Raw genomic sequence first — 15,181 nt, 5'->3', positions numbered from 1 at the left:
TAGTAGAAGACACTTGCTCCAAGTGTCAAGCTGTGACACTAAGCTTCTTGAAACCACTTGATGGTAAAGCACGATTCTTAACACTCGGCCTTGCCTACATATATAATTTCATTTGAACGTTAATCCTGGATTTACCCATTAAGCTCATTTATGGGTACAGTGGAATTGCTGAAGCCCATAATAATGTCAAACTGATCAAGTCTAACTTTCTTTATCCAGTATTTTCCTTCAAATTCAATTATGGACTTTCTAGTAGCTAATATAACTTCTTTAGATGAGCTTGTCCATTTATCTAGCAGAAACACATGTCGGATTGGAATTTGATGAGAATAAATCTTTAATAAATAAGTTCTGAAGGTGTATAATTCTCCATTTTGCTTTATGATGTCTTGATTATATACTCTGTATGCTGTATGAAATCCAGTAAAGTGAACTCAGGGTTTAGTTGTTTATCTCAAACAATTCTGTATGTTCCCTATTATTCAGTGAGGCTAACCAGATCTGGATTGTATCAGAATGTTAATAAGGTACCTGCCCGGACTCCCCTTGTTCCTTTACATTTTGTATACACACACACACACACACACAACAAGCAAGAAGAAAAGTTTGCTTTACAAACAATGGTTCCATGTTTGAATCCACAGCATATAGCTGTGGATGCGTGATAAAAGGCTTGATTACCAGTCACATGGTTCTGGGTTCAGTCCCACCGTGTGGCAGCTTGGTTACTTGTCTTCTACTATAGTTATAACCAACCAAAGCCTAGTGAGTGAATCTGTAGAGGGAAACTGAAAGAAGCTAGTCATGCGTATGTGTGTGTGTGTATGTGTGTGTGTGCCTTTGTCTCTGTCCCCCACCACTGCTTGACAACTGGCGTTGATGTGTTTACGGTCTTGTAACTTAGCAGTTCTGCAAAAGAATAGGATACAATAAGTACCTGACATTGAAAAAATAAAAGAATTAGTACTGGGATTGATTTGTTCAGCTCAAATTCTTCCAGGTGGGGGCCAAAGCATGGCTGCAGTCTGACAACTGAAGCGAAGAAAATGAATAATGCTACTTTGGGTAAATGTAGCTTTGGATGGACTCATGCTTTCTGAGTCCATCTAAGGCTACATTTATTATCCAAGGTGATGTGCAGTGGTATTTAAAAACTGCAAACCGAGCAGAAGTATATCATGTACATATAAGTAAATGTGTGTGCATGTTTGTTTCTGCACATGCATGTGTGTGCATGCATCCATAAGAAGCAATCAATGAAATAAGTATCATACTAAAATAAGTATGGGGATCACTAAAAAACATGTGAACAGGATATACATGCACATACACACTTCTCTCTGTATACATATATACTTACACATATATGCACAAGGATGTGTGTGTGTGTATACACACATGTACACATACATTTACACATGCACACACACACACACATCATCATGCTCATGTTTTCATGGGTCCGACAAAGATTAGTGAGGCAGATTTTCTATGGTCAGATGCCCTTCTTGTAGCCAACCCTCACCTGTTTCCAAGTTAAGCAATATTTCTCCATGGTTAGACATTTTCTTAAAGAATATTGGAAATAAACGATACTGCTTATGACACTGACAATCATCTCAGAACTGTCACATGACATCAAGACAACACGGTACAAACATTTGCACACACACACACATTCTTTATTCTTTTATTTGTTTTAGTCATTTAACTGCAATCATACTGGAGCACTACCTTAAGTTTTAGTCAAACAAATTGACCCCAGGATCCATGTGTGTATGTTTATGTATGTATGTATGTATGTATGTACGTATGGATGGATGTATGTATGTATGTATGTGACATATGGAATAATTATAAAACAGGGCAAATTTTAGCCATTTCTCCGCAGACAGAAAAAAAACGATGAACAACCTTAACTGATTTTCAAACCTTATTGGGTTCTCATCAGAAGCATTCTCATCATTTTGACAGACTCCAGAGAAACAAGCAGCCAAACTGTTTGTATAGGCAACAACTGCAGTAGTTACCCTATGAAGGAGTTCCTAATTTGCATACCAAAAGTGTTTAACACTCTATAAATACCAGCAGCCTGTCAACAGAGATCTTAGTCCATAGAGTATCAAGGTATGATATAATAAATATTTAACATATGGTTTTATTATAAACAGGGCATAATTGAATGAACAAGCAAACCAGGAAGATAATCAAATTCAAGCTTTTGAAAATTTTATTTTCTTTTTCAAAATTTATACGAAAAATTAAACAAAAAAAAAAAATCAATATTTTACTTCGGCTTCTTTGTTCTCTTATTCTAAACTTGTTAACTTTAGTATTTGTTAAAGCCACCTATTTGTATCTCTTGCAATTCTGGCCATGGAATGGCTACAGCTGGTCACAAGTGACGTTTTTCAGTTAAGATAACTATAAATATACAAATGGTACAGGAGGCTGTAATTTTAAAATGCCATCTGTTACTTGATAGAAAAATCAACAAATTCAGTCAAAAGACTTTATTTCATTGAATAAGTGAAAAAATTACATCAAGCAACATCTTGTTATGTCGACTCATATACAGAAGTAATTTGTGCTTTATTTTTAATGTGTTACAGTCATTAGACTGCAGCCATGCTGACACTGCTCTGGGGTGTTTTTGTTGAATGAATTGACAATGATCTCTAATGTCAAACTACTAAATTAAGGGATATGTAGACAAATCAACACCAGTTATGAAGCAGTGGTGAAGGGTCAAACACACTCATAGATATATACATAGAAATATAAATACAGTGATACCTCACTTTACAAGGATCCACTTTACGAGACCCCAGGTTTACAAGTTTTATTTTTCATGTACAAGATCCAAATTTTGAATGAAGTGCAAAGGTTTCTACTACCGTAACAAATGCATCTGCGTGTAACTGAGAAATTTATAGAGAGCGAAAAAATGCTTCCTCTAAGCAAGCAACTCGAAACTAGTTTTTTTTAAAAAGAAATTTACAACTTCGCCTACTAGTGCTTGTGAATTGGCAAACGCGTCTACAAGTGATGATGTGAGCGAGTCTAGTGTGAGTGAAAGTGATTCAGTAAAAGATGATAATAATAATATTTTTTATTATAAAAGATCTTGACATTCCCTTTACTCTACATAGAATATTCTTTACATTCTATTGTTGTTTTATTGCCATTTATTTACAAGTATTATAAATTTTATAGGTAAAATATTTTTGTGAGAACAAATTATGATTTATAACATTGCTACTATGGGAAATTATTCCTCTGCTTTACAAGTTTTCACTTTACGAGCAGTCTCCAAGATCAAGTTAACTCATATATCGAGCATTACTGTATACAACAAACACCTTTTAGCTTCCATCTATCAAATTCATTCACAAGGCCTTAGTTGGCCCAAGACAATAGCAGAAAACACTTACCTATGTTGCCATGCAATAGAACCAAACACGGAACCATGACACTGAGAAGCAAACTTCTTACCACACAGCCATGTCAATGTTTCAGAAGAGACCATTTTACACATAAGAGAAAGTAATACGAAATAAAGAATGCAGTATCTCAATTTGCCTGAAGCATGGCTGTTTGATTAAAAAGTTCAGTTCAAAGCCATGTGGTTTGGGGTTCACTGCCACTAACTGGACACTTGGCTGGTGTCATCTACTGTAAACACTGAAGAACATTACCTTGCTTGGAAACAGGAAATGTATCTGACCATCAGAAATCTGCCTCAACAATTTCTATCTAATAGTATGGAAACGTGGACATTAAGGTGATGGAATGGCATTAGGATTAGATGGTTTGACTGGTAAGTCAAAGAGTGAAGACCTGGTACAGCTCTATGGGTTATCAGTTCCAGTCAAACCATCTAACCCATGCTAGTATGGAAAACGGATGCTAAATGATGATGATGATGATGGTGATGATTAGCTGTAATATTTTGTCTCAAAGAAACATCTCAAAGTGAGTGAAGTGTTAAAAGGCCAGTGACTCACCAGATGCAATGTTTCAACCTAATTCACTTTAGTATAATTTTCCCTCATAGAACTTGGTCCAACAGAGAGATATTGTGTGATGTGTAAACAGACTGGGTGACCACACTGAAGCTGAATTAGACCCATCAACTCAACTAGCTGAAACTTACAAACCCTCATTTTGTCTGTCTTGTTATCTCTCTTGCAGTTATAACTAACTGCAAACTTATTTACAAGCCAAATTAAATATACAATGAAGATATCATATTGGTTCCAAATTTTAGAACAAGGCCAGCAATTTCAGTCGAGCGGATAAGCTGATTACATCGACCTGAGTTCAGCTGGTACTTATTTCATCAACCCCGAAAAGATAAAAGGCAAAGCCGACCTTGGTGGAATTTGAACTCAGAATGTAGACAGATGAAATGCCTACAAGTATTTCACCTAGCATGCAAACAATTCTGCCAGATCACCACCTTACAGTGAAAGCATCATATTGTGAACACTTTGGGACAGAGCTTTATTTTGAATAACCATAACTAGTTGATAACCTCAAACAAAGAACATAACAATACCCTGAGTATGCTTGAAACCACTAATTTTGATAACAATAACTATTTGGTAACATAATCTATGAATACAATAAGTAGATTCCCATGTATGTTAATACAATGAATGAATTCTTAAGTTGAAAGGAGTGTTACATCATTATGGGCTTACAGTAAATATTTTGTAAACCAAAACACAACATTGGTTTTTTATTATTAATAGACAACCCTATAATTTCTGTGAAATGTGGATGAAAGGAAAGCGCCTACATATCCAATCTGTCTTTGTGTATTTATTTGCTCAAAAGTTCATATGGATAGACTTGAATCGACAGTCCTAGTGAATGAAAAATAGTAAATGCTGCACTGAGATGTGGATTCTAACAAGACTATATCAGTTATATAGGTAAAGGTGTGGTATTATAGTTCAGTCCTACTGTGTGGAACTTTGATCAAGAGCCCTCTACTACAGGCTCAAATTAATTTAGGCCATGAATGAAATTTGATAGACAGAAACAATATGGAAACAGTATGTTAAAGGTGGGGAGCTGGCAGAAACGTTAGTACGCCGGGCGAAATGCTTAGTGGTATTTCGTTTGCCGTTACATTCTGAGTTCAAATTCCGCCGAGATCGACTTTGCCTTTCATCCTTTCGGGGTCGATAAATAAAGTACCAGTTACGCACTGTGGTCGATGTAATTGACTTAATCCCTCTGTCTGTCCTTATTTGTTCTCTCTATGTTTAGCCCTTTGTGGGCAATAAAGAAATAAGAAACAGTATGGAAACTTCAAATTTTGGTACAAAGCCACCACTACTATCTAGGAGATAGTATACCCCAGTACTTGATTTATGCTATATTTTATTGACCCTGAAAGGATGTAAAGCAAAGTAGACCATAGCTGGATTTGAACTCGACATGTACAACTAGAAAAAAAATGCAGCTGAGCATTTTGTTCGACACACTAACAAATCTACCAGCTCGCCCCAAATGAATAATTTTTTGTGCTTTTATTAATATGCTCAAAGCAAACTAACAAAAGGAAAAGTACAAGCAAAAAACTGATGACATCAATGATGATGATGCATGTGCTTGTGAGAACTTTTTCTCTTTTTAATGTAATGAATTTTAATATAGTTACTTGAGGCTGATTATCAGACCTTAAACTAGATGACAATATATTGTAATATAATTCGATTTGATAGTGAGAGTCTTTGTTTATTTTATATAGTCACTCTGTTATGTATGTTTCTCAAGAAAAAGGAGTGTTATTAATTTGAAATTCAGGAGGAGAAAGACAAACTTTTTTGGCAAGGTGTTAAATACAGTTGTTGTTTAATACAAAGTCAGCAATGTCTGAGCAGAACTGAGCAAAAGTATTCTAGCAATAATAATTTTGATCCTTTTATTTTATTTTATTTTTATTTTGAGACCCAGGAAGACATGGGATGAGGTGGTGAAATACAATATGCGGTTGTTGAGTCTCAGGAAGGCAATGACAAGTGACCGAGACTTCTGGTGATTTGCTGTGCTTGAGAAGACAGTCAAGTTAAGTGAATCATGATCATTGCTAGTGCCAGTGACACATAAAAAGCACTTGTGCCAGTGACACATGAAAGGGCATCTGTGCCAGTGACACATGAAAGAGCATCTGTGCCAGTGACACATCAAAGGGCATCTGTGCCAGTGACACATTAAAGGAACCCATGCCAGTGACATGTAAAAGGGCGGCAACTGTGCCAGTGATACATAAAAGGGCAACCGTGCCAATGACACATAGAAGGGGCACCTGTTCCGGTGACACATGGAAGGGGCACCTGTGCTGGTGACACATAAAAGGGCACCCATGTGGGTGACACATAAAAGGACAACTGTGCCAGTGACACATGGAAGGGCACTCATGCTGGTGACCCATAAAAGACACCCAGTACACTCTGTAAAGTGGTTGGTGTTAGGAGGGGCATCCAGCCATAGAAACCAAGCAAAAACAGACGACTGAAGCCTGGTGCAGCTCTCCAGCTTACCAGTCCCAGTCAAACTGTTTAATCCATGCTAGCATGGAAAACAGATGCAAAATGCTGCTGCTGCTGCTGCTGATGATGATGATGATGATGATGATGTGAATATTTTGTACCTCAGACTACATTATGCAATGCTAGTGTGTTATGAGACTATCCTATCTTTAAAAAGTAATCAGACTGGAACAACTGTCTTTTTTTATAAAAGCATAGTTAAGGTTAGCTACTCTTTTTGTGCTTTCTAACTATGACCATCCAGTATTTTTTTTTAAGAACATTGCAATCATGGTCAGTCATCAACATTCCAGACATGACCATCTCATCTTTTTTAAGTGAATCATGGTCATTGCTAGTGCCAGTGACATGTAAAAAGCACTCATGCCAGTGACACATGAAAGGGCACCTGTGCCATGGACATATAAAAGAACCCTATGCCAGTGACATGTAAAAGGGCATCCATACTAGTGACACTACCACTTTTTTTTTCTTGTTTAAAAAAAGGGGGCTCATTTAACAATTAGTCAAGGGTGCACTATACCTGAAAAATATAAGAGGAGTAGCATGCCTTATCTTTTTATCCTTTATTTGTTTTGATCATTCAATTGTGGCCATGCTGGGGCACCTCCTTGAAGAATTTTAATCAAACAAATTTATCTCAGTACTTAGTTTTTGCTTTTTAAAGTCTGGTACTTTTCCTATCAGTCTCTTTTGCTGAATCACTAAGTTACAGGGACATAAACAACCCAACACCAGTTGTCAAGCAGTAGTAGGGGACAAGCACAAACGTGAAGACTCGCGTGCGCACACACACACACACATGTGTGTGTGTGTGTGTGTGTGTGTGAAGGTGCATGGCTCAGTGGTTAGAGCATTGAGCTTACGATCATGAGGCTGTGAGTTTGAATCCTGGACCAGGCTGCGTGTTGTGTTCTTGAGCAAGATATTGTATTTCACGTTGCTCCAGTTCACTCAGCTGTAGAAATGAGTTGCGACGTCACAGGTGCCAAGCTGTATTGGCCCTTGCCTTTCCCTTGGATAATATCAGTGGCGTGGAGAGGGGAGACCAGTATGCATGGGCGACTGCTGGTCTTCCATAAACAACCTTGCTCGAACTTGTACTTGGGAGGGTAAATTTCTAGGTGCAATCTCATGGTTAGTCATGACCGAAGAGGGTCTCAGCATATATATATATATATATATATATATATATATATATGTATATATAGAGTGTTAGGTGTGGTCCACAGACATTGAATATGCACACACACACATACAACAGGCTTATTTTTGTTTCCATCTACTAAATCCATTTGCAAGGCTTTGATTAACTCATGGCTAAACCTGGCCCAAGGTACCACACAGCAGGATTGAACTCAGGACCATGCAGTTGGGAAGCAAACTTCTTACCACACAATCAGACCAGCAGCTTAATCCATAAGTCTGCTGGCTCAGAACTGACCAAGGACAGAAAAAAAACAAAACAAAAAGCAGGGTGGTCATGGTCGAAATGCTTTTTGCAAAAGACTGGACGGTCATGGATGGTCACAGCTGACATATTTTTAAAAGGCTGGGTGATCACAGATGAAACACTTAAAAAAATAGTTAAGATGGTTGTGGTTGGAATGCTTTTGAAAATAGATGAACGTACTTTTTGCATGCTCTCCCTCTTTCTCTCTCTCTGTGTATATATATATAGATATATATTATTTATTTACTTGTTATAGTTATTTGACTGCAGCCAAGCTGGAGCACCATCTTTAGTAGAACAAATCGACCCCAGGACTAATTCTTTGTAAGCCTAGTACTTAATTCTATCGGGCTCTTTTGCCAAAGCGCTAAGCTACGGGCACGTAAACACACCAATATCATTTGTCAAGTGATGGTGGTGGGGGGGACAAACACGAACACACAAACATACATACATATATATCATCATCATCATCATCATCGTCGTTTAACGATGATGATGATGATGATATATATGTATGTATGTTTGTGTGTTCGTGTTTGTCATATATCATCATCGTTTAACGTCCGCTTTCCATGCTAGCATGGGTTGGACGATTTGATTGAGGACTGGTGGAATCGGATGGCAACACCAGGCTCCAATCTAATTTGGCAGAGTTTCTACAGCTGGATGCCCTTCCTAACGCCAACCACTCAGAGAGTGTAGTGGGTGCTTTTACGTGTCACCCGCACGAAAATGGCCACGCTCGAAATGGTGTCTTTTATGTGCCACCCGCACAAGAGCCAGTCCAGGGGCACTGGCAACGATCTCACTTGGCTTGCCGTGTCTTCTCACGCACAGCACATTTCCAAAGGTCTCGGTCAGTAGTCATCGCCTCAATGAGGCCCAATGTTCGAAGGTCTTGCCTCACCACCTCAGCCCAGGTCTTCCTGGGCCTACCTCTTCCACGGGTTCCCTCAACTGTTAGGGTGTGGCACTTTTTCACGCAGCTATCCCCATTCATTCTCACAACATGTCCAAACCAGCGCAATCGTCTTTCTTGCACACCACAACTGATGCTTCTTATGTTCAGCTTTTCTCTCAAGATACTTACACTCTGACGGGTATGCACATTGACATTACACATCCAGCGGAGCATACTGGCTTCATTCCTTGCGAGCTTACGCATGTCCTCAGCAGTCACAGTCCATGTTTCACTGCCATGTAGCATGGCTGTTCGTACACATGCGTCATACAGTCTGCCTTTTACTCTGCGTGAGAGTCCCTTTGTCGCCAGCAGAGATAAGAGCTCTCTAAACTTTGCCCAGGCTATTCTTATTCTCGCAGCTACACTTTCAGCGCACCCACCCACACTACTAACTTGGTCACCCAGATAGCGGAAGCTATCGACTACCTCTAGTTTTTCTCCCTGGAATGAGATAGAAGTTGTTTCCTGTTTGTTTACAGTGTTTATTGCACCTGAACATCTGCCACATACAAAAACTAACTTTGTAGTTAATCTGCCTTTGTATGTATGTCAGGTCGCTCTTATAAGTATTCCTGAGCGCTACTGGTAACATGTAATCCAGTACAACCTGTCTCATGTTCGGGTCGTCGGCGACTAAACTGGCAACCCCACCAAGCTCGCTTGGTGAGGAGGGTGAGTGTTGGCATCCTGTGGGATGAAAAATAAGACTCGTCGAAAGGACGTAAGAACTACTGTGTAGTAACGTCCACCCAACAATGTTTGTTTCTGTGTGTGTGTGTTTAAATTCTGTATGCGCGTGTTGTTGTGATGTGCTGTGTGTGTGTATATTTTTATATGCATTTCTTTTTATATATATATATATATATATATATATATATATATATATATTTTTTTTTTAATATTTACTTTTTATATATTTTTATATTTACTTTTTATGTATCTTTATGTGTTTTTACACATCGTATTTATGTGTTTTTTACACATCGTTTTTATATATATTTTATATGTATCTCCATTGCAATTACCTTTCTCCTTTCATATATACATCTTTTATATTGACTTTTCTATGTATTTTCTATGTACTTATTATATTGTTTTTTTTTTGTTTTTTTTTAATATGTGGGGTAGATGAGGCCCATTAACCAAGTGAAGGCTACTCTTCTAGAAGGACACTCCGACATAAAACCAGGTCCATGACTTCTGTGGGAGCAGACTGGGCTCTTTTTTTTTTTTTTTTTTTTTTTTGTATGAGGTCGTGGTTAGGACAACCAGTATAGGAGAATAAAACTCCGAATTCAAATTGATCTACCACTGCTGGCTTGCAATCTCCTTTTGAGGAAAAGCCTAGGAGAGGATACTCTGATATAAAACCTGCAGTCAACTTAGTACTAGTCATCTTGCTCTCGCTTGTCACTGGATTATACTATTTTGACCTAGAGAGTGGCAAAGGTGTTGTACAAGCGTTTGTTACTAAAATCCAATGAAGTACAGATGTCCCCAACAAGACAAAACACTGTCAAATCACAGTCATCTTAGTACGACCCGAGAAAAAATTAGGGAAAAGAAAGAGAGAGAGAGGAGGGGGAAGGATGGATGGGGGGAGAAAGGAAAAAGGTGTGAGAAGGGCAAGAGAGGAGAGGAAGAAAGAAGAAAGGAGGAGAGAAAAGTCCTGTGGCGATGGAGGAGTGGCAACCTATGCAGACTTGACCGGTTGGAAGCATACAGTTACAAATTTGCACATAAGGCGGCAGGGTTATTATCTTAACATTGCTAACATGTCTTCATGGACAGGGGCTGTTTTCGGTGGAGAATCCTGTGTCTGAGCAGCCCTTTTAAGAACACTGCTCACCTGGATATACTGGGAAGGTGCTAGAAAAGGTGCATTAAAAATTGTCTGTTCGCACGCTGCTGGTTAGTTTACTGCAGCTAACGGTGGTTCAATATAGCAGGAACGAACGAAGAAATATAAGCAATAATAAAAAGTATGCGAGGAAAAAGGTTTTACTTAACTTGGCATGCTGGAATGTGAGAACTCTCTTGGATCGAGCGGAGAGGCCTGAAAGAAGAACAGCTCTAGTAACTAAGGAGCTGAGACGTCTTAATGTTGATATTGCAGCTCTATCTGAAACAAGATGTTCAGGTGAAAATCATCTTGTTGAAAGAGCAACCGGCTTCACAGTGTTCTGGGTTGGGAGGCCAAAGGGAGAGAAAAGGGAGGGTGGTGTTGGGTTTGCAATTAGAAGTAATTTACTGAAAGACCTAGAACAACCACGAAGTATAAATGACCGCATGATGAAACTCCGGATCCCTCTCTCTTGTGGACGCTTTGTGACTGTTTTCTCCATCTATGCTCCCACACGCTCAGCAAATGAAGAAAATATCCATGCATTCTATGAGGAACTTAGAAGTAGTATCCTCTCAGTCCCTCTGAATGAGAAGTTGGTTGTGCTCTGCGATTTCAATGCACGTGTTGGCAGGGACAATAGTGCTTGGAATGTACTTGGGCGGTATGGAATAGGTAAGGTGAACAAAAATGGTTTACACCTGCTACAAATGTGCTCTGAACTAGGGTTGGCTGTTGGGAACACATTTTTTCACCATAAGCTGAAACATAAAGTCACCTGGATTCATCCAAGATCAAAGCAAGGTCACATGATTGACCTTGTATTAACTCGGAAATCTGACCTACAGGATTTGTGTAGTCTCAGAGTATTGCGAGGAGCTGATTGTGATACTGATCACAAAATGGTTAGGGCTAAGTTCAAATTCAGGGTTCGTATAAGAAAGCGCAGTGCAGGTGTGCGAGTCCCCCCAAAAATTGATGTAGGACAACTTAAACAGCCACAGGTCTCACAGCTATTTCGGGATAGATGCAATAATATTTATTTTGAAGGTTCATGGCAATCTTTTCGAGAAGGATTATATAAGGCTGGAGTGGATGTGCTGGGTTTTAAGAGGAGGCAACATAGAGATTGGTTTGACTCCAATGATGCAATGGTAAATGAGCTACTGGCAACAAAGAGGTCTACTTATGAAAAACTTCTTAACCCAAACATTAAGGGCAAAGAAAGACTAGAAAAGGTATACAGAGCGCAGAAAGCAGAACTGCAAAAGGAATTAAGGAGCCTCAAAGATACCTGGTGGAGTAATTTGTCTGAGGAAATACAGGCATCTTATGAAAGGAAAGACATTAAAAACTTGTACGGCTTATTGCGACAAGCTTTTGGACCGCAGTCCTCAACGTATGTTCCCTTGAAATCAAAAGACGGAAATAAGGTTATTAAGGATCCTCCTGGAATAATGAGCAGATGGAGGGAGCATTTTGTGGAACTTTTCCATAATCCATCTGTAGTGAACATGGATATCATAAATAATATCCCCCAAAGAGTGATAATGCAACACATGGACGATGCGCCTTCCATTGAAGAAGTAAAACTGGCAATACAGAAACTGAGATCCAACAAAGCTCCTGGGCTGGATGGTATTCCAGCTAAAATTCTGAAAGCAGGTGGGGATCACATCTCCTCCGAAATTCATAGCCTATTGTGTCAAGTTTGGACTGAGTCCTCTGTGCCACAAGAATAGATAAACGGCATTCTAATCCCTATATACAAAGGTAAGGGACCCAAATCAGTGTGTGGTAATTCCAGAGGAATAACTCTCCTGGCACATACTGGGAAGATACTTTCGAGGATCATGTTAGAACGTCTCATGGAGAATGTGTGTCCACATGTGATACCTGAGGAACAGTGTGGTTTCAGACCCGTGCGGGGAACGATGGATATGATATTTTCTGCAAGGCAGGTTCAGGAGAAATGTTTAGAGGAACAAATGCCACTATACCAGGTTTTTATAGATCTAACTAAGGCATTTGACACGGTAAACAGGGACGCACTGTGGATTGTTTTGTGCAAACTTGGTTGCCCGACACATTTTGTGAGCCTCTTCGAGAAATTGCACAGCAACATGAAAGCTCAGGTAGTTTTTAATGGTAATCTATCTGATGAATTTTCAGTGGACAACGGTGTAAAACAGGGAGATATTCCTGCCCCTACACTTTTCTCTATATATTTTGCCACATTGCTTTGGTATGCATTTGAGGATTGTAACAGGGGAATTGGAATCAGATTCCAGACATCTGGTAGCATATTTAATCTGACCAGGTTTAACTGTAAGGGAAAGGTTTTCAGAGTACTTGTCAGAGAATTGCTCTATGCTGATGATGCTGACTTGCTGGCAAACACAGAGGAAGATATGCAACATTTAATGGATAGATTTTCCACTGCATGTACATATTTTGGACTCACAGTAAGTCTGAGAAAAACCAAGGTAATGTTTACCCCCACACCTGGACAAATATATACTGAACCAAACATCTTTGTGAACGGAACAAGATTAGAAGTCATTGACACCTTTGTTTACCTTGGAACCACACTGTCAAGGGATGGTGGTCTTGATGCAGAAATATACCATCGAATAGCGAAGGGAAGTGCTGCATTTAGAAAGCTTGAAAAGCGAGTATGGGCTGATAGAGATATCTCCCTGCAGACAAAAATCAGCATCTACAAAGCGTGTGTATTGACTGCACTTCTTTATTCAGGCGAAACATGGACCACTTACAAGCGTCATGTAAAGATGCTAGAAAGGTTTCATCGAAAGTGTCTAAGATGCATCCCAGGAGTAAAATGGAAGAGTTTCGTAGCAGATGCAGAGGTTTTGCGCAGGGCGCACTGTAGCTCAATTGAAAAATATATTATCCTGGCCCAAATGAGATGGACTGGGCATGTAATTAGAATGAAGGATGATCGTTTGCCGAAGCGCTTATTTTATGGTGAGCTCAGCTCTGATGAGCGACCGCGGCAGAAACCGAGAAAGAGGTATAAAGATTGCATTAAACAAAACCTAAAAAAACTAGATATGTATGAAAGTGATTGGAAAGGAGATGTTCTGGATCGAAGCAAGTGGAGAGCTGTTGTCAGGACGAGCTGTGATGTCTGGGAGGAAAAGATGTTTCAGCAACTTGAGCTTAAGCGGACCTGTCGAAAGGGAAAAATTGTAAACAATGGAGAGTATAGGATGTGTATTGTGTGTGATCGCGTTCTTCTGTCAAAAGCAGGATATGTGAATCACATGAAAACACATGAGGGTAGAAATTCCAGACACCCTAAATACCAACCGCCTTCTGCGACCTGTGGCATATGTCACAAGGTTTGTAAAACAATACCCGGACTTAAGAGACATATGCTGGTTCACAGAAGCGTTTCCTTAGAATCAGATACCAGCGGGCAAGGATCGAGAGGCCTGAACATTTGTCATCTGTGTTGTAGACCTTGTCGCTCAGCAGCCGGACTTCAAAGTCACTTGAGGGCTCACCAACGGAGTGATTGTACTGCGTGATGATATGTGTGGATTGTTGATGGGATGGCTATCGTCTGTCAAGATGGAGCAGTCGTCATGTATTTATGTATAAATATATACGATGGGCTTCTTTAAGTTTCCATCTACCAAATCTAAGGCTTTGGTCAGCCTGAGGATATAGTAGAAGACACTTACCCAAGGTGACATGATGTGGGACTGAACCTGGAACCATGTGGCTGAGAAGCAAGCTTCTTGAGTATATAGCAATGAAGTTTGTCTGTGTTAGTCATAATGGTGGTGATAGTAGTGTGCTTATATATGAGTTTCTAGAATCAAGTAGTTATATGGTTTGTGGATGTGCTATACACATGATGCATGTTTGTATATGCGTTTTTGTTAAATCATACATAATAGCTATCTATAAATAGTATAAGCATGTAAGGTGTGGAACCTAGTGGTCAGATGTTAGGTGCATGATAAGGTTGTGCATTTGATTCCTGGACTAAGCAATGCATTGTGTCCTTGAGCAAGATACTTCATTTCTTAATTCTTGTCTACACAACCAAGATTTCTGGCCGTTCGCTGTGCTTAAGAAGACACCTCAATCTAAGCAAAATCAGGGCTGTCCTTGCATATAGGCATGTCCCTTGCATCCCTCTTCAGCTGAGCATTCCAAATCTTGTGTACTTGGAGGTGCCAGTGCCACATAAAAAGCACTTGTGTCAATGTCACATAGAAGCGCCCATGCTGGTGCTGCATAAAAGACCCAGTACATTTTGTAAAGTGGTTGGCATTAGAAAGGGCATCCAACCATAGAAACCATGCCAAAACAGACAT

General features: G+C 39.4%; 1 protein-coding gene across 2 annotated transcripts in view; it reads right to left on the bottom strand.

The window, feature by feature from the left end:
- Positions 1–15,181, bottom strand: part of LOC106868217 (adenosine 3'-phospho 5'-phosphosulfate transporter 2) — a 42,573-nt gene that overhangs the window by 25,544 nt on the left and 1,848 nt on the right. The gene's annotated exons all lie outside the window — the stretch shown is intronic.

The sequence above is a fragment of the Octopus bimaculoides genome, chromosome 7, assembly GCF_046866305.1.
Source record: "Octopus bimaculoides isolate indiv1 chromosome 7, ASM4686630v1, whole genome shotgun sequence".
NCBI classification, from domain to species: domain Eukaryota; kingdom Metazoa; phylum Mollusca; class Cephalopoda; order Octopoda; family Octopodidae; genus Octopus; species Octopus bimaculoides.
This window is presented reverse-complemented; position numbering and strand designations above follow the sequence as displayed.